The 25375-nt window shown below is 47.4% G+C and overlaps 1 protein-coding gene across 1 annotated transcript in view; it reads left to right on the top strand.

Annotated features, from left to right (window-relative positions):
- Nucleotides 1–25375, top strand: part of LOC138299901 (C4b-binding protein alpha chain-like) — a 552670-nt gene that overhangs the window by 450960 nt on the left and 76335 nt on the right. The window lies entirely within an intron of this gene.

Raw genomic sequence — 25375 nt, 5'->3', positions numbered from 1 at the left:
AATCTGTTCATTGCCAAAATTAACCGATGTCTACTCCTTATACAGTGCTGAATAGAGCACATGAGAAAAAAAATGATTTTGTGAACAGAGTTGACTTCATATGTCCTTTGACCCCAAGTGACACAACAGGAAGTAACATTTTATGATTTTAAACCCACTGGCATCTCTGTAAGTGATGTCATGTATAAACGTTTGCTATGATGAAATCACAGCAGGTGGCATGAAAGAGGATGGAAAATTAATATTATATCTAAGGCCAAGACCTGCGGCCAATTGAAGGCCATGCACAGCGGGTTAAGGCGGGTTAAAGTGTACTTTCATAGAAGCTGGATGTTGTATATCCTCAAAACCACATCAGAAACCGAGAAATTAACCGAATAAACAACAGGTAAAGTGAAGTTATGTTAAGATTAAGTATAACAACTTTATTTAGTTTAAAACAAGTCTGAAATGTATTTAAAACACGATAAACCACAGTTAGAGTGAAGTTATGGTTGCAGAGCAGGGCCTAGGGGGCCATAGAAGTTCACTGATTGTGGGCGCCTCCATGGTCTGTGGCTCGTACGGCAGCCATGTTAACCATGGCTCACGTCCCATGTGCAAAGCTTATGACCTCACAGTCTTTATACCTGGAAGTTATGACACCTCACAGCACATTGTCATTAAATGACAGTGCATACTCAAACAGTACACATTACTATGTTCTCAGTAGTCTAAGCAATAATGTTAACGGTAATGGGATATGTGATCTAACCTGTAAGATAATTTATTACATTTGTAATTACATCTGTAACATCAAGGTGGGGAAGATGAGCATTGAATTTTGTGTGCCAGTTATGGTTTACATTACTGTTATGTGGATTGTAGATTGTGGGGCTCTGTGATTTCGGGGTTTTATTTTGTGACCATCGCTTTGCTTTGCATGTGCTGTTTTGGTCAGCTATGGTTCTGTAAAAAAATATTATCAGTCTTCTGTTTCTTAATTAATTAATGAGATCACCATCATCAGAGGCTCGCGGCACATGTAGACAGGGCACCATCAGATTGAAGACAAAGAAGTGTAAAAAACACAAGGGAAGCAACTTCTATTTATGCACTCAAGATCGGGAACAACATCCCCATAACCATCAGAACTGCCCCAAACCCTCTCCAGTTTTGGAAAATGTTAAAACGAACCTCTTTATTGAACAGTTTACTTCTTCCCTCAGAAACCAGCTGCCTCTCCAACCACTTGTTGACTGAATCTTTGCGTTTAACCCTGTACAGAGCTGTACAAATACCACATACATACATATATTGTTTCATACAACTAAGTGTAACATGGACAAATTAGGAACTCCAAATGAGCAAAATCCCACATCCTACTGAAGCTTCTCCTATATATGTTGTCAGTGCCAGACAGAGCCAACAGATACAGGGCTGCCTGGGGAAAAATTACATTTATTGCTTGTTGTATGGTGTGATGATCAAATATCTTAGGAGAGTCAATGGAAGAGCTATGAGAGATGCAATGGCATAATCTTTGACTATGCATATAATTTTACAGCCAATTACATGAGACAAAGTGGGGAAGTGAGAAAAAATTGGACATATCCAGTACTGTGTCTGGTAACTACTGCCAAAGATAATGATACATAGAATTATAGCTGGGTAACAGTGAATAACAGGGATATATTTTTCCAGAGGAGTTCTACATGATATTAAATAGACAACAAGAGTAAAGTTTAAGTTCCCTGTGATGTTACTCAGACCCCCAAGACACGGGTGTAACAAAGGCCCCCATGGTACGGGAGGCCCCTGAGCTCCAGGGGGCCCACTCAGCACAAGTCCCTGGCCTGAGAGCACTTGAATAAGTCCAGAGTGGGGCCCTCCATGTACTTTGTAGGGGGGTTCTCTCAAGTTTTGCTATGCCAGTGCCCCAAGAGGAAAAAAATATTGCTGTTATACATTTCTCTACCCTTCTATAATTTTATATTATGTATGGCTCCCAAAATCCTCTGCCCCTTATTTCAGCTGCTATGCAGGGGCAGAGTAATGTTGAAAAAATGCCTCTTGACAATTACCCCATCACCCTCAACCTACGGCCTCCTCCTTTCCCCAAAATTTCACAAATAGACATCTGGCATCCTGTCAACCACACCATCCCTTGTTTAAATTGCCCAACTCACCTAAATACAAATAGTAAATAAAAATACCTGGCCTCCTGCCACCCATCCTCATTACTCTCGACATCCGCCCGCCCCAAAATTGAAAGTAAAATACCTGGCCTTCTGTCACCTAGCCCACACCACCTTCTGCATTACCCCACCAAATCTGATAAATACTTGGCCTCCTTTCAACCACCCTTAACACCCTCTATGCCAGCCGGCCCATCCGTACCCTAAGCTGCACTCTCTGCTCTCACATTGAAAATGGAGAGCTGGCACGCACTGGCCATGGGTGTGTGAAGCATACGTGTCAACTCAGGTTTTCTCCTATCAGTGTGAGTCTGCAAAGACACTCAGGTCTCTGGAAACCCACGTGGGGCAGCGGAACAAAAGGGAAGCAAGTGTTTCCCCTTGTGATGTCAGAACAGTGGGTAACCTATTTGGTTACCCTCTGTTGTGGTGTAACTGTAGTGAATAAGTGGGTTTCAGATAGAGACATCTTGTTGCGGATTCCTTACCTTAGAATTTCCCCCTTGCATCATTCTGGATCCTGAGATTTTTGTGAGCAGTATCCCTGTTTGCCGTTAGGTAGTGTCGATCGGCTCTGTGTTCGTCGTCCACATTATCCACGCGGGATGTGACATTGCGGGTCCTTATATAGGCGCCACCCTGGCACACTGACATCAGTTCTTTTCTTTCCATGCTAGCCAGCACTGATCTGAAGAAAGAGCTACCCCTCAGTCACTTTTTGACTGGTCTTTTTTTGACTTTTGTCAAAACTTTTTGATTATACTACTCCAGGTGCATTGAGGGATGTCTTCGATAAGACCAGGTTCAAGCCCTCTGGATCCTGCCATCGGGCATTGCCTGTAACAGATCATGTAACTTTGGTATCTTGAGAGCGACCATGACCGAAGTTGTGCTTTCGAGTGCCCGGTCATGAATACGAAGTCTTTGAGGGAGTGGTCCCTAAAGCTGATAGCGGCCTGGTGCTCAGCTACGCTCAGGTCCCAGTCTCGGTCCACAGGAAGGTCTCAAGATCAGTTGTGGAGCCCCCCTCTTCTTCGTCCAACTTTAAGTCCTCAGGACATTTGGGTAAGTCAAGGCGGAAGCAGATGTCGAAGAAAGTGGAACGTTCTTTGACTTCACCTCATCCGTTGGCCGACGAAGAGAGGGAGTGAGAGCATCCTTGATCTAGGCCTCCATCTGTGGAGCCAGTGTCTGCGCCTCCCAACTTAAAGAGTTTTATGAGGCCATGCGCCTCAGTTTTGGGCAGTCTGACTCCGCTGACTTGCCTTCGGCCCCGTGGAAGGGACCCCTTCAGGTTTCGTGCTGGTAGCTACGATGGAGACCCATGGATCCCTTCCTGGATCTGAATCAGAGCCGGTCATACCACCTCAACATTCCCTGGCGCCGGTTGGACAGGTGTCATTTGACGCTGACTCCAGCACCAACAAGTGCCTTGCTCCCTGTGTCGAATCCTGAGCCTTATTCCTGTGGGCTGGCGTACGGACCTGGGTGAAGCCAGTGGACTGGATACTTCCCCTGATAATGTCATTCCCTCTCCTACGACCGTTCCTATGGAGGAGGCAGCTTCATATTTCATGATTGTGTGGAGAACAGCTGAGGTCCAGGATCTTGAGCTGCCTTTGGTGGCAGTCGGGACTAACCTCCTGACAGAGGTGCTTCAGCCTGGGGCTTCATCCTGTGAACCACTGCTCCCCTTTAATGAAGCTCTTACAGATGTCCTACTGGGTATCTGGTCCAAACCCAGCACAGGGGCTCCTATGAACTATACGATTGCCCATCACCATCGCCCTGCACTGGGTGACCCAGGTTTCCTGACGCAGCACCCTACCCCTGAGGGCTTGGTTATCCAAGCCTTCACTTCCCAGGGCGCATTCCCTTCTGCACCCATTGATAGGGAATCAAAAGAGGCTGGTCACACTTGGGAAGAAGAAGTTTTCTTTCGCCAGACTAGCATTGCGGTCCGTGAATACCACATGCCTTTTGGACCATTATTATCATACACTGTGGGATATGGTTACACAAGTGCTGCCTTAGGTCCAGGAGGAGGCCCGAGCTGTATTTTCCCAAGCAGTTGCTGATGGGAGATACACAGCAGAGTTCACAGTCTGATGTGGACTGGACACAACAAACTGGTTGAGGACATCTGGCTTTTCAGGGGATGTCCAAGCCAATCTTACTGACATGCCCTTTGATAGCACCTGTATCTTTGGAGAGAAAGCAGACTCAGCACTCAACTGCTTCAAGGATTCTTGTGCTACGGCCAGGTCCTTGATCCTTATGGCAGCCCTTGGTCCCCCCTCTGTCTGCTTTTTGCCTCTATCGTAGCTTGGTAAGGGGCACCCAGCCTCGTCTGTTTCCCTCCAGCCACTATTCTCTGCATGCTGCTCAGCCTCTGCCTGGCCGGGCACATGGGATTCACCGTCCACCTGAATCAGGGAGCCAGTGGTTTGGCCAGTCATCCACCCCACCTCCGCAGCTGCCTCCAAACCTTCATAGTCTGACACTTCCTCACCAGGGACCAGTCGGAGGCAGGATCTTCTCTACTGGCAGTCAATCCTGTCAGCCAGGTGAGTTTTGCAGATAGTCTGAAGGGGCTACTCCCTCCCCTTCAAGAATACCCCTCCATCCATGCCACAATCCTATGATTGGATGATGGAGGATCCAATAGGAAGTTACTGCTCTCTTGGCCAAAGGGGCCATAGAGAGGGTTCCTGTGCCAGAAGTAAGTCATGATAGCTATTTTTGCCACTTTCTGTTACCCAAAAAGGACATGGACCTCCGCCCTACCCTAGACCTTCAGTCCCTCAATTTCTTCCTCAGGAAGGAGAAGTTAAAAATGCTCACTCTGGCTCAGGTTCCTTCTACCCAGGGCCTAGGAGACTGGATGGTAGTGTTGGACTTGCAGGATGCCTATTTCTATATTCCCGTCCTGCCTGCCCAAAGACATTACTTGTGGTTCATGTAGGCCACAAGCACTTTCAATTCACCATGCTCCCCTTTTATGTGGCCTTACCAGCTCCTCTAAGGTGTTCACCAAGGTAATGGTTGTGGTTCACAGCTCATCTGTGCAGGTCAGGGGTTTCAGTTTTCCCCTACATTGATGACTGGCTATTGAAGATGTGCTAGCCCCAGGCTGTCGTCTCCCACCTCCAGACTATGGCGGACCTCCTGCATTCGCTGGGGTTCACCATAAACATTCCATAGTCACACCTGGCTCCTTCTCAGATGCTCCCTTTCATTGGAGCTGTTCTGGACATAATGCAGTTTCAAGCTTATCCTCCTAAGCAGCGAGTCCAGGATATTCAGGCTATGATACCAATTTTTCACCCTCTAACCTGGATTTCGGTGGGGATGACTCTGAGACTGCTGGGGCTTTTTGACCGCCTGCTTGCCAGAATTCTTATGTGGGCTCTGCAGTGGGACCTGAAGTTCCAGTGGGTGCATCATCAGGGGAGTCTCTTCACCATGGTCCAGATCTCGGAGGGAACTGCGCAAAATCTACAGTGGTGGCTCACGAGCCACAATTGGTTAAGAGGCAGATCCTTCTCTCTTCCCCAATCAGACCTGGCAGTAGTGAGAGATGTGTCACTCCTGGGGTGGGGCGGCCATCTGGGAGAGGCGGAGACCGGACCCATCTGGTCTCTGGCAGAGTGCAACGTCCACATGAACTTGTTGGAGCTCTGGGTGATCAGGCTAGCATGGAAAGCATTTCTTCCCTCTCTCAAGGGGAAGGTATTGAAGTTTTTCATGGACAACTTCACCACCAGGTGATACTGCAACAATCAGGGAGGGGTGGGGTTGTGCACTCTGTCAGGAGGCACTGCACCTCTGGACATGGCTGGAACACCAGGGAATATCCTTAGTGGTTCAACATCTGGATGGCTCTCTCAATCAATCAATCAGGAATTTGTAAAGCGCACTACTCACCTGTGAGGGTCTCAAGGTGCCGAGGATGGGGGGAGATGGGGGTAGAGGTGCTGCTACTGCTCGAACAGCCAGGTCTTGCAATGTTTCCTGAAGGTAAGGAGTTCTTTGGTCTGGCGCAGGTGGGTGGGAAGAGTGTTCCACGTTTTGGCAGTGAGGTGCGAGAATGAGCTACTGCCTGTTGTAGTTCTGCAGACGCGTGGGACGGTTGTGAGGGCGAGGTCGGCGAAGCAGAGATGCCGTGTCGGGGTGTAGAAGGAGAGGTATTCTGGTCTGGTGTTGTGCAGTGCTTTGTGAGCGGGGGTGAGGAGTTTGGAGGTGATTCTCCTGTTGACTGGGAGGCAGTGTAGGTTTCTCAAGTGGTCTGTGATGTGGCAGTGGCACGGGATGTCCAGGATGAGGCATGCAGAGGCATTCTGGATGTGTTGCAGCCTCTTCTGGAGTTTGTCTGTGGTTCCTGCATAGAGGGCATTGCCGTAGTCCAGTTTTCTGCTTAAGAGGGTTTGGGTGACTGTTCGTCTGGTTTCGGTGGGTATCCATTTGTAGATCTTTCGGAGCATGCAGAGGGTGTTGAAGCAGGAGGAGGAGATGGCGTTGACTTGCTGGGTCATGGATAATGAGGAGTCCAAGATGAATCCTAGGTTGCGTGTGTGGTCGGTGGGAGTCCGAGCGGCTCCGAGAGTGGCAGGCCACCAGGAGTCATCCCATGTGGAGGGGGTGGACCTGAAGATGAGGACTTCCGTCTTGTCGGAATTGAGTTTGAGGCACCTGCTCTTCATCCATTTGGCGATGGCCTTCATTCCTTCATGGAGGTTGGTCTTGGCGGAGTCCTTGATGAGGGAGGGGATCAGCTGGGTGTCATCGGCGTATGAGATGATGTTGAGGTTGTGGGATTGGGCGATGTTAGTGAGTAGGGCCATGTAGATGTTGAAGAGGGTCGGGCTGAGGGACGAACCTTGGGGTACGCCGCAGATTATTTTGGTGGCCTCTGAGCGGAATGGGGAGGCGGACTCTCTGGGTTCTGCCGGTGAGAAAGGAGGTGGCCCAGTCCAGAGCTCTGTGGCAGATTCCTGCATTGCTGAGGCGTGAGAGTAGGGTGTGGTGGCAGACGGTGCTGAACGTGGCCGAGAGGTCCAGGAGGATGAGGGCCACGGTTTGTCCATTGGCCAGTGTGGCTCTGATGTTGTTGGTGGCAGCAGTGGGGGCAGTTTCAGTACTGTGGTTGCTGCGGAATCTGGATTGGGAAGGGTCCAGAATGCAGTTCTCCTTGAGGAAGCGGGTTAATTGTCTGTTGACAGTTTTCTCGATGACTTTTGCCAGGAAGGGGAGCAGGGAGATAGGTAGGCTGGAAGTTCTTGAGGTCCTTTGGGTCCGCCTTGGATCTTTTGAGGAGGGCGTTGATCTTGGCGTGTTTCTGGCTCTCCAGGAAGGTGGCGGACTCGAAGGAGCTGTTGATGATCTTCCGTAGTTGGGATGCGATGACGGAGCTTGCTTTTTTGAGGATGTGGTGAGGGCAGGGGTCAGATGGAGAGCCGGAGTGGATGGTGTTCATGATTTCAATGGTGTTGTTGTCGTTGATGGGGGTCCAGGAGAGCAGGAGGTTTGTCTGTGGTGAATCTGCGGTGTTGGTGGTTGCCGAGGGTTCTGGGTGCTGAAACTGTCGTGGATGTCTGCAATCTTGTGGTGGAAGTAGGAGGCTAGGGAGTCACACAGGTCTTGGGATAGCGGGATGGCGCTGGAGCTGGAGCTGGGGTTGGAGAGTTCCTTCACAACATTGAAGCTGTGTGTGTTGTTGTTGATTCGGTCTTTGAAGGCGGTTCTCTTGGCAGCTCGGATGAGTTTCTGGTGTCTGCGGATGGTGCTTTTGGAGGCTGTGTGATTGTCCAGAGTCTGATCTTGGCACCACTTTCTTTCGATTCTTCAGCAGGTTTGCTCAGATTCATGGGGGTCAGCAGTAAACCAGAAGGCCTTTCTGTCGGTGCGTCTGTTGGAGGGATTCTTGATTGGGGCGAGGGTATTGGCACATGTGTTGACCCATTGCCTGAAGTTGAGGGGCAGCTGCATCAGTGTTGGTGGTTTCGATGGGTGCGTTCCGGGAGAGGGTCGTGATAAGTTGGTCTTCAGTGACCTTGTTCCAACTGCTTTGGGGGATCCATTGTGGGTGGTGGTATGTTATGGGTTTCTTGAAGGAGAAGTGGATGCAGCGGTGGTCTGTCCAGCGGAGTTCAGTGGTGTGTCTGAAGGAGACGTGATTGCTGGCGGAGAAAATAGGGTAGAGTATGTGTCCTGAGGAGTGGGTCGATGTCGTGATGAGCAGTTTGAGGCAGAGGTTGGAGAGGTTATCGAGCAGGGTGGCGGTGTTGTTGTTGTTGGTGTTCTCGAGGTGGAAGTTTAAGTGCCCGAGGAGTATGTAGTCAGTGGATGCGAGAGCTTGCGTGCTGATTATGTCAGTGATGGAGTCGCTGAACTGCTGTCGGGGGCCAGGGGGCCTGTAGACAAGGGTCCCTCGGAGGGTGGTGTTTGGGTTAGTGTGGATCTGGAAGTGCAGGTGTTCGGCGGTGCTGAGAGTGTCTTTGGTGCTGGACATGATCCTGATGGTGTTCTTGTGGATGATGGCGATGCCTCCTCCTGTATTGTTGTTGAGCAGTCCCTGCGGGTGATCTCGTAGCCGTCCGGGATGGCTATGGCGATGTCGGGTGCTGAGAAGGTGTTCATCCAGGTCTCGGACCTGAAGGCGACGCCTGGGAGGCTTGGTCGAGTAGATTCCATAACTCTACTGCGTGCTTGTGGACGGAGCTGGTGTTGAGGAGGATACATCTGAGATGGATGCATCCTGCCTTGGTGGGTGGGTCATTGGGTTGGAGGCTGGTGAAGGTGCAGTTTTGGCAGAAGGGTCAGCAGGTGGTCTGTGGGGAGGCTTGAAGGCAGGCGGGAGAGGGGCTGGTGTTGAGAGTATGGAGGGTGGCAGCGTCATAGTGAAGACATGCGTGGCAGCAGTGGGGGGGGATGTGAGCCAGAGGTTCTGGAGCTGGGCCCAGGCCAGGCACAGACGGAGGCAGACAGGCTTGCATTTGGCGCGCTAGCGTTGCAGCCACGCAGCAACCGCCATTAAGCCAGGAGCTGGGGGGGAGGAGAGGACAGCTGGGAGGCGGGAGCAGGGGCGAAAAATGGCATAGAAAAGCAGGCAGGCTGCCAAAAAGTGGGCAGGCAGCGGGGGCAGCTGCGTCAGGTGAGAGACAGACAGGGGAGAGCGAAAGTGAGAGAGAGAGAGCGCGGAGTGAGAGAAAAATTAGGAAGAGGGTAGTGCGAAGCAAAAGGAGCACAAAGGGGCAGAATTGAAGCAGAACAGAGAGCAAAGCAGCGAAAAGGAGGAGAGCGGCAGAAGGTAACCTAGCAGGAAAGCAGAGCTCTCAAACTAGACACCAGGGATGAGGCGCAGGCAGAAGCTTGAGGGTGGAGGAGGGCCTCAAACTCCTGACAGGGGTCAGGATTTCAGATGAGACAGGGAAAGGGCTCTACTTACAAAGTGGAGCCACGGGAGGCGGAGCAGTGCACTGACCAGGTCAGTGATATTGCTCTCTGAACGCTAGAACATAAGAACTCAGCCGACAATGCTTAGTCAATCATGAATGGTGTCTCTATCAAGAGGTGTTGCAAGGTATTTTTCAGCAGTGGGGTGCGTCTTGGTTAGATTTGTTCACCTTCGTAGAGAATGTGCAATGTCAGCAGTATAATGTGTTGGAGTTTCCAAGGTGGCAATCACTGAGTGACACTTTTCATCCTGAGTAGAACTCAGGCCTCCAGGATCCCTTTCTGCCCACATCACTTCTGCCCAGAATTCTAAAGAAGATCTAGAACGACTGGGCCCAAGTCATTCTAGTTGCTCTGGACTGGGCACAAAGAGTCTGGCATCTGTCTGGTTGTTTATCCTTTTTATGGCCTAGCAGGGCTGTGCTATGGGCTCTCTAAAAGGTTTTTTATCTGCTACCTCTACGTCTTTGAGGTTACCTGATGAACCCTCTTTGTTTAAGTCTACTATTGTTAATAGGTCCCTTAAGGGCCTTACCCACATGTTTCCTGCATCCCCATTCAATATGCCCCAATGGGATTTGAATTTGGTTGTGACATTCCTAATGTGCACTCCTTTTAAGCCTCTCCACAATTGTACTCTCAGGCTTCTAACATAAAAAACAGCCTTCCTTGTGGCCATTACATCTGCCCACAGGGTGTCTGAGCTGCAGGCATTGTCATCTAAGCTGCCTTACCTTTCCAACTATCCTGCCAGTGGTGCCTCGCACTAGGGCTTCCTTTTTGACAAAAGTGGCCACACCCTTTCATGTAGGCCAAACCATCAGCTTGCCTCCTTTTATGCACCCTCTCATCCTTCTAAGGAAGAGGAGAGACTCCACAGCCTGAACCTAAAAAGAGCAATGGCGTTCTACCTTGATCGTACCAAAGAGTTTGGGGTGGATGATCAACTCTTTGTTGGGTATGTGGGTGTAAAGAACGGTCGGGCAGTGCAGAAGAGAATCCGCGCTAGATGGGTTGTTCTCTGCATTTAAAATGTGCTATACACTGGCCAATAAGCAGCCACCTGAAGGTTTGCGTGCTCATTCTACCAGAGCTACAGCTGTGACCACTGCGTTAGTATACGGAGTACCAGTCGTTGACATCTGTCAGGCAGCAATGTGCGCGTCTCTGCACACGTTTACCAAACACTACCACCTGGACAGTCAGGTCGCTAGGGACGGGTACTTTGCCTGTTGGTCCTGCATTTCTTTATAGTATGATCTTAGTTTGCAGACCCACCTCCGGGGATGGTTTTGCTTAGGTATCTATTCTGCAACTAGATGTCTCTATCAGATGAGCAAGTTACTTACCTTCAGTAATGCCTTATTTGGTAAAGACAATATCTATTTGCAGATTCCTTACCGACCCACCCGTCCTCCCTGCTCTGCGAACTGGGGACTCTCCTTTCAGGGCCTTAGTTTTGATGCACTAGTGGTCAGTGTTTTTCATGGCTCTGCACTTCTGGTGTGGAAACTCGTGTAAAGAAACTGATGTCAGCGCACTGGTGTGGCACCTGTATAAGACCCGCAACATCATTTCCAGCTCGGATGATTCCGATGAAGGATGCGGAGTCGATCGATGCCACCTAATGGCGCGCAGGTGTACTGCTCACAAAAAATCTCTGGATCCAGACTGCTGCCTGGGGGAAATTCTAAGGAAAGAAATCTGCAACTAGATATTGTATTTACCAGATAAGGCATTACCAAAGGTGAGTAACTTGTCATTCAATCCGGTTGTTCATGATAGAGGATTCTTTTGAAAGTCATCAATAACATGAATAATTAAATTAATCATTGCCTGAGGAAGGGACTGTGACTACAAAGGAAGAACTACGGCCATATGAAGGAATGATAAACATGCAGCAAGAATGACCATTTAACGATGTAGTGAAAGGAAGTGAAGAAAACACCATCACTGAATGATGTAGTAGTTAACAAGAAAGAATTATCACTGGATATAATAATGACAAATTGAAGAAGAAATTGCAAATGTGAAGAAAAGGTGATCAATGATTGACAACTATCATTAATGTGGAAAAGATTAGGTAACATGAAGAGTGTTAAACTTGGCCCTCTCTGCAGGGTCCCCCCAAACGTTATGCATTCACCCTTTCTGTTGTCTCAATTTCATTTTTGTTGGCATTAGGACTCTGAACTTTACTATGGTTAACCAGTGCTAAAGTGCTTGTGCCCACTGTTCTAAACATGCTAAAACTGGCTTACATCCAATTGTCATGTTTACTTTAATTTATAAATCCATAGTAAAGTTATACAACATGTACCCAGGTACAGTAAATTAAATGCTACTAGTGGGCCTGCAGCACTAATTGTGCCACCCGCTTAGCCCTTTAAAACATATCATAGAACAGCCTATATGCAGTTTTAAACATTCAATAAGACCAGGCAAAATACACCTATTTGCCAGGTCTAAACCTCCTTTTTTATACATATAAGGGACCCCTAGGATAGGCCCGTCACAGTCCATATGACAGGGTGCACTGTATTTAAGAAGCTGGACATGTACTTTTAAGTTTACATGCCCTGGAAGTGAAAAACCCCTAAATTCATGTCTCAACATTGTGGGACCTACCTTTCCCATAGGAAAAAAATGGTGTTACTTATTACATTTAATAAGTGATAATGTTTGATTAGAGACAGGTGGACATCTCATGATTGAGTCTAAAGATTTATAAGTTAAAATCTTCTTTAATATTAAAGTCAAATTTTAAGTCACAATTCCCAAAATTCCACTTTTAGAACGCTGGCATTTTCTTGTTTTAACCATGTGGTTCCTGCAGCTTGTGACCTTGGTCACATCACTGTGATTAGCACGGCACTTAACTTTTAGTATTCCTCTGATACAATGAGACAAAGGGGGACTAGGTGTTAGATGAGTGGGACAGAGCTGTTCCCTGCCCACTACTTACTTTTCAAAGGAGCTGCCTAAGTACACTCACAAATAACTTCACACTAGCCTTTTGTCACCTCAGACCTATTGGAGCCTGAGCAGAGAAAATAAAATTCTGGGACTATCTGTGGGGGAAACTCTACCTGGCAACAGGTGTAAAAATATGACCCTTAGACCCACTCTTGATTACCATCATGGTCCTGTGCCAGACCCCCAAAAGGACTGCCTGGTACTTCAGAGGACTGTCCTGCTGTTTGAGGCCTTCTTGGTACTTCAGAGGACTGCCCTGCTGCTACCAGAGGACTACCCTGCTTCTTGAATCCTGTCTTGTACCCACAGAGAATTGCCTTGCTGCTTGAGGCCTGCCTTACTGCTTCATCCCAGGGCTATCTGAGTGATCCCAAGGGCTGGTCTCCTGTTCTGAGCTACAGGGACATAGAAATCTCCAAAAATGTATTCCCGGCCTGGAGCCCGCCTGAAGAGAGTCCTGCCTTCCAAGTGGCGCCCACCTAGTACTAGTCGTTTGGAAGTGGAGCTAAAGGAGCCCAAACAGCCAAAAACCAAAAGTTGGGACTCTTAAAATATTTTCCATCAAAAATTGCTCTAAGAACTGATAACCTACCTGTTTGCCAAGTCACACAAGGTAGATCACCGGTCGGTCAGACTTTGTGGTAGGTCTTGCTATGTTCTTCTATGAAGCAGCAAATCTTGTTCAGCAACTCCACTTCAGAAGAGTGTCCGGTCTCTCGGAGTCCTTGTCAGCTACAGCTGCAGCTTTGTCCTGCTGCAGATAATAAGGAGAAAGGAATAGATAGATACATTACTGTCAAGTCCAGGAGTTGAACTATGTCTGGCCCATTTTATCTTCGTGCACAAACACTGATTGGTGTTTTGTTGAAGATTACAAATGAAATGTGTCAATATTGTTAGTGATCTTGCTAATATGGCATTACAAGATCCATTCGTGAGTAACAGTGAAAACCTCAACATGCACTGATTATTATTAAGCAATGGTGCATATCTTAACAAATGCTAGAAGTAATGAGGAATGGTTTAAATATGCCACTACAGACAAAACTGCTAAGTTATGACCTGGCATTAAAGATTCATTAGGGCAAATCTGAACAAGCTTTTAAAATGAATGAGTAATGGTGCAATTATGAACATTCACTAAATATTTTTGAATTGTGAGGAAGATTTGAGCATTCATTAAGGATTACTGAGTACTAGTGCACATCTAAGCATGGGTTTAACCCCTTCGCTGCCAGGCCTTTTCCCCCCTCAGCTGCCAGGCCTTTTTTTGGCTATTTGGGGCAGGGCGCGCTTAGGCCCTCATAACTTTTTGTCCACATAAGCTACCCAAGCCATATTTGCATCCTTTTTTCCAACATCCTAGGGATTCTAGAGGTACCCAGACTTTGTGGGTTCCCCTGAGGGAGACCAAGAAATTAACCAAAATACAGTGAAAAGTTCGTTTTTTTTTTTTTTAAATGGAAAGAAGGGCTGAAGAAGAAGGCTTGTGGTTTTTCCCCTGAAATTGGCATCAACAAAGAGTTTGCAGTGCTAAAATCACCAGCTTCCCCGCTTTCAGGAACAGGCAGACTTGAATCAGAAAACCCAATTTTTCAACACAATTTTGGCATTTTAATGGGACATACCCCGTTTTTACGATTATTTTGTGCTTTCAGCCTCCTTCCCGTCAGTGACAGAAATGGGTGTGAAACCAATGCTGCATCCCAGAAACCTAAACATTTCTGAAAAGTAGACAAAATTCTGAATTCAGCAATGGGTAATTTGTGTAGATCCTACAAGGGTTTCCTACAGAAAATAACAACTGAAATAAAAAAATATTGAAATTGAGGTGAAAAAAAAAGCAATTAAATAAATGTAGAGAAAGACAAGGGGCAATAACACTTGTTTTGGTATTCTATGTTCCCCAAAGTCTCCCGATAAAAATGGTATCTCACTTGTGTGGGTAGGCCTGGTGCCCTCGACAGGAAATGCCCCAAAACACAAAGTGGACACATCACATTTTCTCAAAGAAAACAGAGGTGTTTTTTGCAAAGTGCCTACCTGTGGATTTTGGCCTCTACCTCAGCCGCCACCTAGGGAAACCTACCAAACCTGTGTATTTTTTAAAACAAGAGACCTAGGGGAATCCAAGACGGAGTGACTTGTGGGGGCCTCACCAGGTTCTGATACCCAGAATCCTTTGCAAACCTCAAAATGTGCCTAAAAAAACACTTTTTTCTCATATTTTGGTGACAGAAAGTTCTGGAATCTGAGAGGAGCCACAAATTTCCTTCCACCCAGCGTTCCCCCAAGTCTCCAGATAAAAATGGTCCCTCACTTGTGTGGGTAGGCATAGTGCCCACGACAGGAAATGCCCCAAAACACAAAGTGGACACATCACATTTTCTCAAAGAAAACAGAGTTGCTTTTTGCAAAGTGCCTACCTGTGGATTTTGGCCTCTAGCTCAGCCGCCACCTAGGGAAACCTACCAAATTTGTGCATTTTTGAAAACTAGAGACCTAGAGGAATCCAAGACGGGTGACTTGTGGGGCTCTCACCAGGTTCTGTTACCCAGAATCCTTTGCAAACCTCAAAATGTGGCTAAAAAAACACTTTTTTCTCATATTTTGGTGACAGAAAGTTCTGGATTCTGAGAGGAGCCACAAATTTTCTTCCACCCAGCATTCCCCCAAGTCTCCCGGTAAAAATGGTCCCTCACTTGTGTGAGTGGGCCAAGTGTTTGTGACAGGGAAGAGCCAAAAACAAGTTGAAATTGAGGGGGAACCAAAGTGGGTCCAAAAGGGCAGTTTGAAAAAAAAAAATTTTAGGCTGACAAGTGCAGCTGAAATTTTATCGGTATAGATGAGACAATGCTGGGTGGAAGGAATTTTTGCAGATTCCAGAAGGTTCCATCACAAAAATGTGGGAAAAATGTGTGCTTTCCAGCAAAGTTGCAGGTTTGCAGGGCATTGTGGGTAAGGAAATGGTGCGGGGTGCATGTGAAGCACACCGCCGTGGAATCAACTAGATGTTTAGTTTTCAGATGTGTCTAGGTCTTGTGGATTTTTCTACATGGCAGCTTCCCAAAGTAAAAAAAAAAGTGCAGCCCTCACCATTCCAAGTGGGACGATTTTGAGAGTTACCAAGCTCTCATGGCCCAAATGTAAAACAAAAAACAAAAATAATCAAATGTCCTCTTGCTTGCCATGGGATAAGATGTTTTAGTGTGCGGGGAGAGCTGAATGACTGTTAGCCCCTTCAGTTCGGGTGGGGGCATAACCAGGCCCATACTGGTTGGTAGCCACCACCCCACTATTTTCTTTTATTTTTTTTTATTCCCTGGCATCTAGTAGACTTTCTGACCCCCTCGGTGTGGATCAGTGGTAATTTCTCAATCTGCCCACTGGTGGACAGAACAACTTTGGCCCCATTTATTTGGGGTGGGGGTAAGGCCATAACCCCTCCCTCTTATTTTGAAAAAAAATCTTTCCTGGTCTCTGGTGGGCTTTCTGCCCCCCTTGGGGGCAGATGGGCCTTCCGAAAATAGGCCAATCTGCCCTTAAGGGGGACAATTATGGCCGACCGTAATGTGCCCCCGTGGGGAGCGACCCTTGTCCAACGGGCTGCCCCCCAAAGCAAAACACACACATACACACACACCAATCCATGGTGTCTAGAGGTTTCTGCCTCCTTTGGGGGCAGATTGGCCTAACAAAAATAGGCCAATCTGCCCCCTGGGGGCAGAAATGGCCTAATAATAATTTGCCCCCCCCGGGAGCGACCCTTGCCCAAGGGGTCGCTCCCAAATATAAAAAAATAAAAATAAACAAACAAAAAATTCTCTCTGGTGTCTAGTGGCTTTCCGCCCCCCCGGGGGCAGATCGGCCTAATAATTGTAGGCCGATCTGCCCCCGGGGGGGGGGGGACAGAAATGGCCTAAAAATAATTTGCCTCCCTGGGGAGCGGCCCTTGCCCAAGGGGCCGCTCTCCTTATGTGCAAGTACAAAAAATAAAATAATTATCCCTGGTGTCTAGTGGTTTCTGCCCCCAGGAGGGGCAGAAATGGCCTAAAAGTCATTCGCCCCCCTGGGGAGTGGCCCTTGCCCAAGGGGCCACTCCCCTTATGCGCACGTACAAAACAAAAAATCCCTGGTGTCTAGTGGTTTCTGCCCCCCCGGGGGCAGAAATGGCCTAACAGTAATTTGCCCCCCGGTAGCGACCCTTGCCCAAGGGGTCGCTCCCCAAACATTAAAAAAACAATAAATACAATTTTCCCTGGTGTCTAGTGGATATCTGCCCCCCCCGAGCAGAAATGCCCAGAGAGACATGAAAGGAGAGGAAAGGCCTTTTCACTCCTTTCATGCCTCTCCGCCCCCTCCATGTGATCGGAGGAGAAATGCTTTTGTATTTCTCCTTCGATCAGCGCTACACGCTGAGCTTCCAGAGCCAGGGGGCGCTGACGTCATTAGTCGCCATAGGGGGATTAAAGGGGGGGGGGGCGGGTGGAAGAGGAAGCGATTCCCCTTCCATCTCTGCCCAGGAGAGGGGGGTGCTCGGCCATCGGGGGAGCGCTATCGCTCCCCCCAGGGGCCCATAGCCAGACGAGGTAGTCTCATCCTCTGCACCAGGCAACTGGTGCCGAGGACGAGACCACCTCGTCCAGGGTACAGATGTTTGTGTTAATTTGAACATACAGTATTAGTGAGTGATGCAGAAAATCTGAACATATTTAATGATGGAGATTCTTGGCACAATGGTGCTGTCTCCTGATAATGCTTACAATGGATTTATGGTAGTAATATTTGTTAGGAAGTAGCCAGAGATATGGTTTACTGCTTAAGACTTGTCAAAAACAAGGGGTCGATAATACAAGCCTGCTTGTACTGAGTCCATATTAAAAAGAAGGATAAGTGGAAAGGCCTTGCCAAATGTTGGTGCTCTCTGAAGTCAGACTTCATGTGGATGAAGAATGTACTGTGTGACAGTGCCCATCTTCTTTTGGATATAACTTCCTTCGTGGCCGTGGCATCCATGCTAAACACTCACTATACAATGTTGCTGAGGCCAGGACATTGTTATGCAGATCTAGAATTCCTTTCATAAAGACTAGTTGCTTTCTTAGTATCAGGGTGCAGCATAAGACATGCATACATTTATGCACAAGTCCTATGCAGTGCAGTACACCGAAGCTCCTGAACTTGCATATCTGTAGAAGCAGAAGAGGATTGAGGGCTGCACAGTGTGTTGGTGCATAGTGTTTGCAGAGGGTTGGCATGATCTGAACAGAAACTGCATGCCTCAAAGGGACACTGCATGCTAGCCACCTGATAAAAGGCAAGAAAGACTACTTGTTCCATGGAGCCACAGCTAAGGCTGGGTTCCATATTGAATGCAAGGAGTATAAGTTCCTCATTGTCCAGTTCGTTCTTGCTAGGCAATAGTTGCTGCCATTAGACCTTGCTACTGGAAGCTAAAATTCTTGTGACTTATTAGGTCAACAAAAGACATCATTGATATCAAAGAAGTGTGTTCACACCACACTTGGAAAGGATATAAGCTTGTAATTTGTTAGGTTTATGAATTGTATTTTGCATTTGGTTTTTTTGCCAATAGTCATTTGTTAGGGTTATAAACTTTACCATGCACTGTCTTTCAGGTATCTGTTTGGATTAATAACTCAATAACTTCTGTAAATGTTTTCACAAGGCAAATCAGGGGAATCGTGTTTACATATGTAGGAAAATACCATCTTGCCTGGCATGTTACCCTCATTTTTAACTTGTGTGTCAGTTTGTTTTTGCCTGTCTAACTGGGATCCTGCTAACCAGGACCCCAGTGCTCATAGTTGTTGCCTGAATGTGTTCCCATGTGGTGCCTAACTGTGCCACTGAGGCTCTGCTAACCAGAACCCCAGTGCTTATGCTCTCTCTGCTTTTAAAATTGTCACTGCAGGCTAGTGACCATTTTTTCCAATTCTGATTGGCACACTGGAACACCCTTATCATCATCATCATCAACACAAGCTTTATTCGGTCAACAGGCCATCAAACAACACAACAGTATAAATATCACAAAAACATATAAAACATATAGAACACCCTTATACTTCCCTAGTATATGGTACCTAGGTACCCAGGGGATTGGGGTTCCAGGAGATCCCTATGGGCTGCAGTATTTCTTTTGCCACCCATAGGGAGCTCAGACAATTCTTACCACTGCAGCCTGAGTGAAATATAGTCCACGTTATTTTACAGCCAATTTACCCTGCACCTAAGTAACTTATAAGTCACCTATATGTCTACCCCTCACTTAGTGAAGGTTAGGTGCAAAGTTACTAAGTGTGAGGGCACCCTGGCAGTAGCCAAGGTGATCCCACATAGTTCAGGGCAATTTCCCCAGACTTTGTGAGTGCGGGGACACCATTTCACACGTGCACTACATATAGGTCAATACCTATATGTAGCTTCACAATGGTAACTCCGAATATGGCCATGTAACATGTCTAAGATCATGGAATTGTCCCCCCATGCCAAATCTGGTATTGGGGTGCCAATCCCATGCTTCCCTGGGGCTCCAGCATGGACCCCGGGTACTGCCAAACCAGCTCTCTAGGGTTTTCACTGCAGCTACTGCTGCTGCCAACCCACAGACAGACTTCTGCCCTCCTGGGGTCTGGGCACCCCAGTCCCAGGAAGGCAGAACAAAGGATTTCCTCTGAGAGAGGGTGTTACACTCTCTCCCTTTGGAAATGGGTGTTAAGGGCTGGGGAGGAGTAGCCTCCCCCAGCCTCTGGAAATGCTTTGAAGGGCACAGATGGTGCCTTCCTTGCATTAACCAGTCTACACCGGTTCAGGGATCCCCCAGCCCCTGCTCTGGCGTGAAAATGGACAAAGAAAAGAGGAGTGACCACTCCTCTGTCCATCACCACCCCAGGGGTGGTGCCCAGAGCTCCTCCAGTGTGTCCCAGACCTCTGCCATCTTGAATGCAGAGGTGTGAGGGCACAATGGAGGCCTCTGAGTGGCCAGTGCCAGCAGGTGACGTCAGAGACCCGCCCTGATAGGTGCTTACCTGACTAGGTGGCCAATCCTCCTCTGAGGCCTATTTAGTTTCTCTCCTGTGGTCTTCTCTTCAGATAATGAATGCAAGAGCTCCCCAGAGTTCCTCTGCATCTCCCTCTTTGACTTCTGCCATCGACCCTGACTGCTCCAGGACGCCTGCAAAACTGCAACAAAGTAGCAAGAAGACTACCAGCGACATTGTAGCACCTAATCCTGCCGGCTTTCTCGACTGTTTCCTGCTGGTGCATGCTCTGGGGGCTGTCTTCCTTCACCCTGCACTGGAAGCCAAGAAGAAACCTCCTGTGGGTCAATGGAATCTTCCCCCTGCTAACGCAGGCACCATACTTCTGCTTCACTGGTCCTCTGGGTCCCCTCTCATCTTGACGAGCATGGACCCTGGAACACAGGAGCTGGATCGCAGTGACCCCGACAGTCCAGTGGTCCATCTGTCCAAATTTGATGGAGGTAAGTCCTTGTCTCCCTACGCCAGACAGTAATCCTGTGTACTGCCTGAACTGCAGCTGCTAGGGCTTCTGTGCAATTTTGCAAGGAATTGTTTGTGCACAGCGCAGCCCAGGTCCCCAGCACTCCGTCCTGCATTGCTCAACTCGTTGAGTTGACCACCGGCTTCGTGGAACCCGCCTTTGTAGTGTTCAGATGACTGCTGTGCTCAGTTTTCTTGAACCTGTGTTCAAGTGCTTCTGTGGGTGCTGCCTGCTTCTGCGTGGGCTCTCTGTATTGCTGAGCGCACCCTCTGTTTCCTCCTCCAAGGGGCGACCTCCTGGTCCTTCCTGGGCCCGGACAGCACCCATTTTCTTCACACATGACCTTTGCAGCTAGCAAGAGTTGTTTGCAGTCTTTCTGCGTGGAACCAACTCTTCTTCCTCCAGCACGCCGTGGAACATCTTCTGTGTAAAGGAGAAGTTCCTAGCATCTTCTGTTGTTGCATAATGTTCAGCTTCTTCCACCCGGAGGCAGCCATTTCACACCTTCATCCGGGATTTAGTGGGCTCCTGCCCCCCCGGACACTTTCACGACTCTTGGACTTGGTCCCCTTCCTTTGCAGGTCTCCAGGTCCAGGAACCTGTCTTTAATGCTTTGCAGTCTGTTGTGGTCCTTGCAGAATCTCCTATCACGACTTTAATGTGTTTCTGGGGAAGTAGGGTAACTTTACTCCTACTTTTCAGGGTCTTGGGGTGGGGTATCTGGGACACCCTTAGTGTTTTCGTACACTCCCAGTGACCCTCTACATACTACACTAGGCCTGGGGTCCCTAAGTGGTTTGCATTCCACCTTCTTAGTCTATGGTTTGTGTTGCCCCTAGGCCTATTGCATCCTATTGTATTCTACAGTGTTTGCACTACTTTTCTAACTGTTTACTTACCTGATTTTGGTTTGTGTGTATATTTTGTGTATTTTACTTACCTCCTAAGAGAGTATATCCTCTTTATTTTTGGTAACTCTGAGTATTGTGATTCTTATGATATAGTGCTATATGATATAAGTGGTATAGTAGGAGCTTTGCATGTCTCCTAGTTCAGCCTAAGCTGCTCTGCTAAAGCTACCTCTACCAGCCTAAGCTGCTAGAACACTACTAATCTACTAATAAGCAATAACTGGACCTGGCACAAGGTGTAAGTACCATCAGGTACCCACTATAAGCCAGGCCAGCCTCCTACAACATAGAACTGTTATTGTGAGACAGGTGTGGTATGAATAAATTGATAAAAGCAAGGATATGATTACCAAGGATAAAGATGAACTATTTGATGTTAATGAATGCTTTTCATATTACAGTTATAAACCTGATACATTGAATGTACAACCTTGAATGTAGCTGTGTTTAGCAAACAACATATAATAACTCGGGCATTATTCACAATGGTAACTCTTTATATAAATTGTTGGTACTCTTGCCACAATGTAGCGCAACCCTGGTGTAGGGCTTAGCCTGACATATTATTGTAAATCTTGACTTTTATTTTCATTGTGTGTTTTATACAGTTTTAAATTGGACAATTCATGTACAGTCATTGGACTTCCTTCAATGAACCAAAAAATGAAATGAGCAGTAAACATTTTATAAACCTGGGAGGGAATCAACAGATATCCTTCCCCTCTTCCCTATAAAGAAGAAAAATTAGGTGCATTGATGAAGAACAAAGTAGCGTTGTGGTGGTAGGGAAAGGGGAAGAAAACAGAGATTAGAGGATGCTTGAGTATTGTGTTTATTTTGTGATTTTCAGGTATGCAGTGCCCCCCAAGTGTGTTGAGGTGAGTCAACAGGGCTGCAAGTAAGAGAAATCCAACCAATGGATAGCTCTCCTGGGATTATTAATCAACTAGCTGGAGCCCCACAGATGCAGTCAATACAGCAGAAGTACTCAAACCTTGAAATGTACTGTCTGTGACTTCCATCTTGCTCTGAATTTGCTCTGATATGGATTAACTTGTGTGTTAACACCATCTCTTGGAGTTGCCATAATTTGTTAAATAAGAGAGCAATGGGTGGAGGCTCTCGCTACCTGAGTGAGTTGCCTTGTTACTCCAGCATATGCAGAGGTAAGCCCGAGTCATACGAAGATACAACCTCCAGATGTTCAAGCCTTATGCTTCGGATGAAGTGCTCTGAGTTGGTTGGGATGAAATAACTCAAGGACCATTTGATATGCCCGGACCTCTTTGTAAACTGTCTGTATGACTTTGGCCCATCAGGTGTGGAGAAGGGCTCCCCTGCCCTGCTGCATATCCAGAATTTGTGTGTGGCAGAGGGGAAGATGTGATGGAGATGCACTAGATTCACTTACCACTGGTACATCATTTTTCTATGCTCAATCTCTGGGGAGGTGTGCTTCTATAGGCCTTGGAAATGTCAATGAAGAGATCTGCCCATGATTCACCTGTGACCATCCCACCAAATCTATCTCTAACCTCAACTGATAGAGCCATCGCTTAACCGGTTCTCTAAAATAGAGAGTCCTATAGATGTTGGAAACCAGGCCCCTGTCATCTACATAGGTTTTTCAAAGTAGGTTACAGGTGTGATGGCTGCCTCAGTTGGGGGGGGGCTAGATGTCCAATGTCTTAGGTGCTAGCACTGGAGTCTGTCTATCTTTTAGTATGGTTAATTCTGTTTTCCACTGAATATCCTCCCTTCCCACCTGACTAAATCCCACAATGAGTGGCAAACACTGCCCAGTCCATAGTGATCCATTTCTTCTCCTTCACCATCCACTCTGAGACAATGCGGAATTGAGGTACCCTATATTATCACAAACGGGTGAGGAATGCCAGTACTTTCCTTTCTATAGGTGACAATAAGATCATGAGGTCTACTTCCTCACCAGTTAAAATCCATTAACTAGTTGTACATGGAACGTATTTTGATGAGAAGTATGTTTATCCGGAGGGACTGGAAAATATAATACTCTTGGAAATATATTGATTTTGGAAACATTAATGTGTCTGAGCCACTAGATGTAGCAGGGACACCACACCCACTGGCCTTGTAGACTTACATTGTAAGGGCTGGCCATTTGGCGTCACCCCATCTCTATTCTGTTGGTTAAGTTAAAGCCTCAGTGCCAAACTGAAGGGGCGTCCTACCTGAACTGGGACGATAGCTGCAAGCTGGACATAGGGTAGATGGACCAGTTGAGAATAAATGTTTTTTCCCTTATTAACCCTATATCTGGAGACTTTCTCAAGGTGATTTAGTTCTTCCTAGAGCTCCCCAGGTCTGTTAGGGAGAGCAGAATGTTATCAGCAAAGAAGCAGATCTTTCACTCTTGCACCCTGTTAGACTTTGCATCCTTGGCGTGGTCTCCCCTAACTTTTTACCTCTGTTTCCCAGGTTGTTGATGTGTGCTGGACTATGTTTTTGCTGTTTTTGTTACTCTGGGCACTTTACCACTGCTAACCAGTGCTAAAATGCAAGTGCTCCTATATAAAATGTGTAGGCTTTCCATGATTGGCATATTTGATTTACTGGTAAGTCCCTAGTACAGTGCACTAGAGGTGCCCAGGGCCTGTAAATCAAATGCTACTAGTGGGCCTGCAGCACTGGTTGTGCCACCCACATTAGTAGCCCTGTAAACATGGGTCAGACCTGCCACTGCAGTGTGTGTGTGTGCAGTTTTAAACTGCTAATTCGACTTGGCAAATGTACCCACTTGCCAGGCCTAGACCTTCCCTTTTCTTACATGTAAGACCCCCCTAAGGCAGGCCCTAGGTAGCCCCATGGGCAGGGTGCAGTGTATATTTAAGGTGGGACATATTCTAATGTATTTTATATGTCCTGACAGTGAAATACTGCTAAATTCGTTTTTCACTGCTGCAAGGCCCATAACTCTCACAGGTTAAATTGGGGGCTACCTTTAAATATGATTAAAGTGTAAATTCTCTTTGGGAGCAGATACACATATGGAGTTTGGGGCCTCTGAGCTCACAATTTAAACATACATCTTTTAGTAAAGTTGGTTTTGAGATTGTGTGTTTGAAAATGCCACTTTTAGAAAGTGGGCATTTTCTTGCCTAAACTTTTCTGTGACTCTGCCTGTTTGTGTATTCCCTGTCTGGGTTAGTTTGACAGTTGGGCTGTGTGCACCTCTCTCTAAACTGTGACACAAAGGGAGCTGGGGTATAGCCTACATATCCTGATGAGCCATCTGTGCTAGGAGGGAGAGGGAGGAGTGGTCACTTACACTTCGAAGGGCTGTGCCTGCCCTTACGCAATGCAGTCTCCAACCCCCTGGTGTGTGTCTTGGGCCTGGCCTTGAGACTTTCCTTTGAAGTAGGCCTACTTCAAAGGCCAAAATGGGTATAAGAAGAGCACCCAAACCCCTGAAAATTAGATTACTTCTGGACATGAAGAGGAACCTATGCCTGGAGAAGAGCTGAAAAGCTGAGGAAAAGTGCTGCCCTGCCTTTGACTGTGCTTTGTGGCGCTATCCTGCAGTTGCTGCTTCTGCCTGTGCAAGAGGATAAAGACTGGACATTGTTGTGCATTCCTGCTTGTGAAGAAATCTCCAAGGGCTTATACTGAGCTTTCCTCCTGTTGTTGAAGTCTCAGGGCCATCAAAGACTTCTGCCAGCTCCTGGACTCTGAGACTCCTGCCCTGCCAAGTGGTGCCCTATCCAGTTCCTGGGACCTTGGAAGGTGAAGCTGGCAGACCAAGACTGAAAATCCATGCACAGACCGCTGTGCGGGGAAAATTTCGATGCACCTTCTGAGACGCGGGTGAAAAACGACATGCTGCCGGCTTCGTGGCTGAAATCAATGCTCCACCTGCATCGTGGCTGGACGATCGACACACACAGCTGGAGAAACGACACGCAACACCCGCTGACGGAGGCTGATGATGTCGCAACCCACACAGCGCAGTTTTCCTGATACCATGCAGCTGGATTTTTGACACAACATCGCTGGGCGCAGAAAAACGATGCATCGCTCTCCTGCGGAGAGAAGAAACAACACACACCATTGGGGCCGGAGGAGGAGAAACGATGCGTGGTCTCGCTTGAGGGTGAGACATCAACACATCGCTAGCCTTTTTTGATGCACTCTCGCCTGAGCATGTTATTTTGATGCTACCCAGGTACTTTTCAACCCTAACAGTGTTTTTACTGTTTTATCAAGGATTTAAGACTCTTTCTTGCTTTTTAAGTCATAACTGTGTTGTGTCATTTTGTAGTGTTTTCACTGAGTTACTGTGTGTGTTGGTAC

Source organism: Pleurodeles waltl, chromosome 6 (assembly GCF_031143425.1).
Source record: "Pleurodeles waltl isolate 20211129_DDA chromosome 6, aPleWal1.hap1.20221129, whole genome shotgun sequence".
Taxonomy (NCBI): Eukaryota; Metazoa; Chordata; class Amphibia; order Caudata; family Salamandridae; genus Pleurodeles; species Pleurodeles waltl.
The sequence above is the reverse complement of the archived record's forward strand: the minus strand, read 5'-3'. Positions and strand labels throughout refer to the sequence as shown.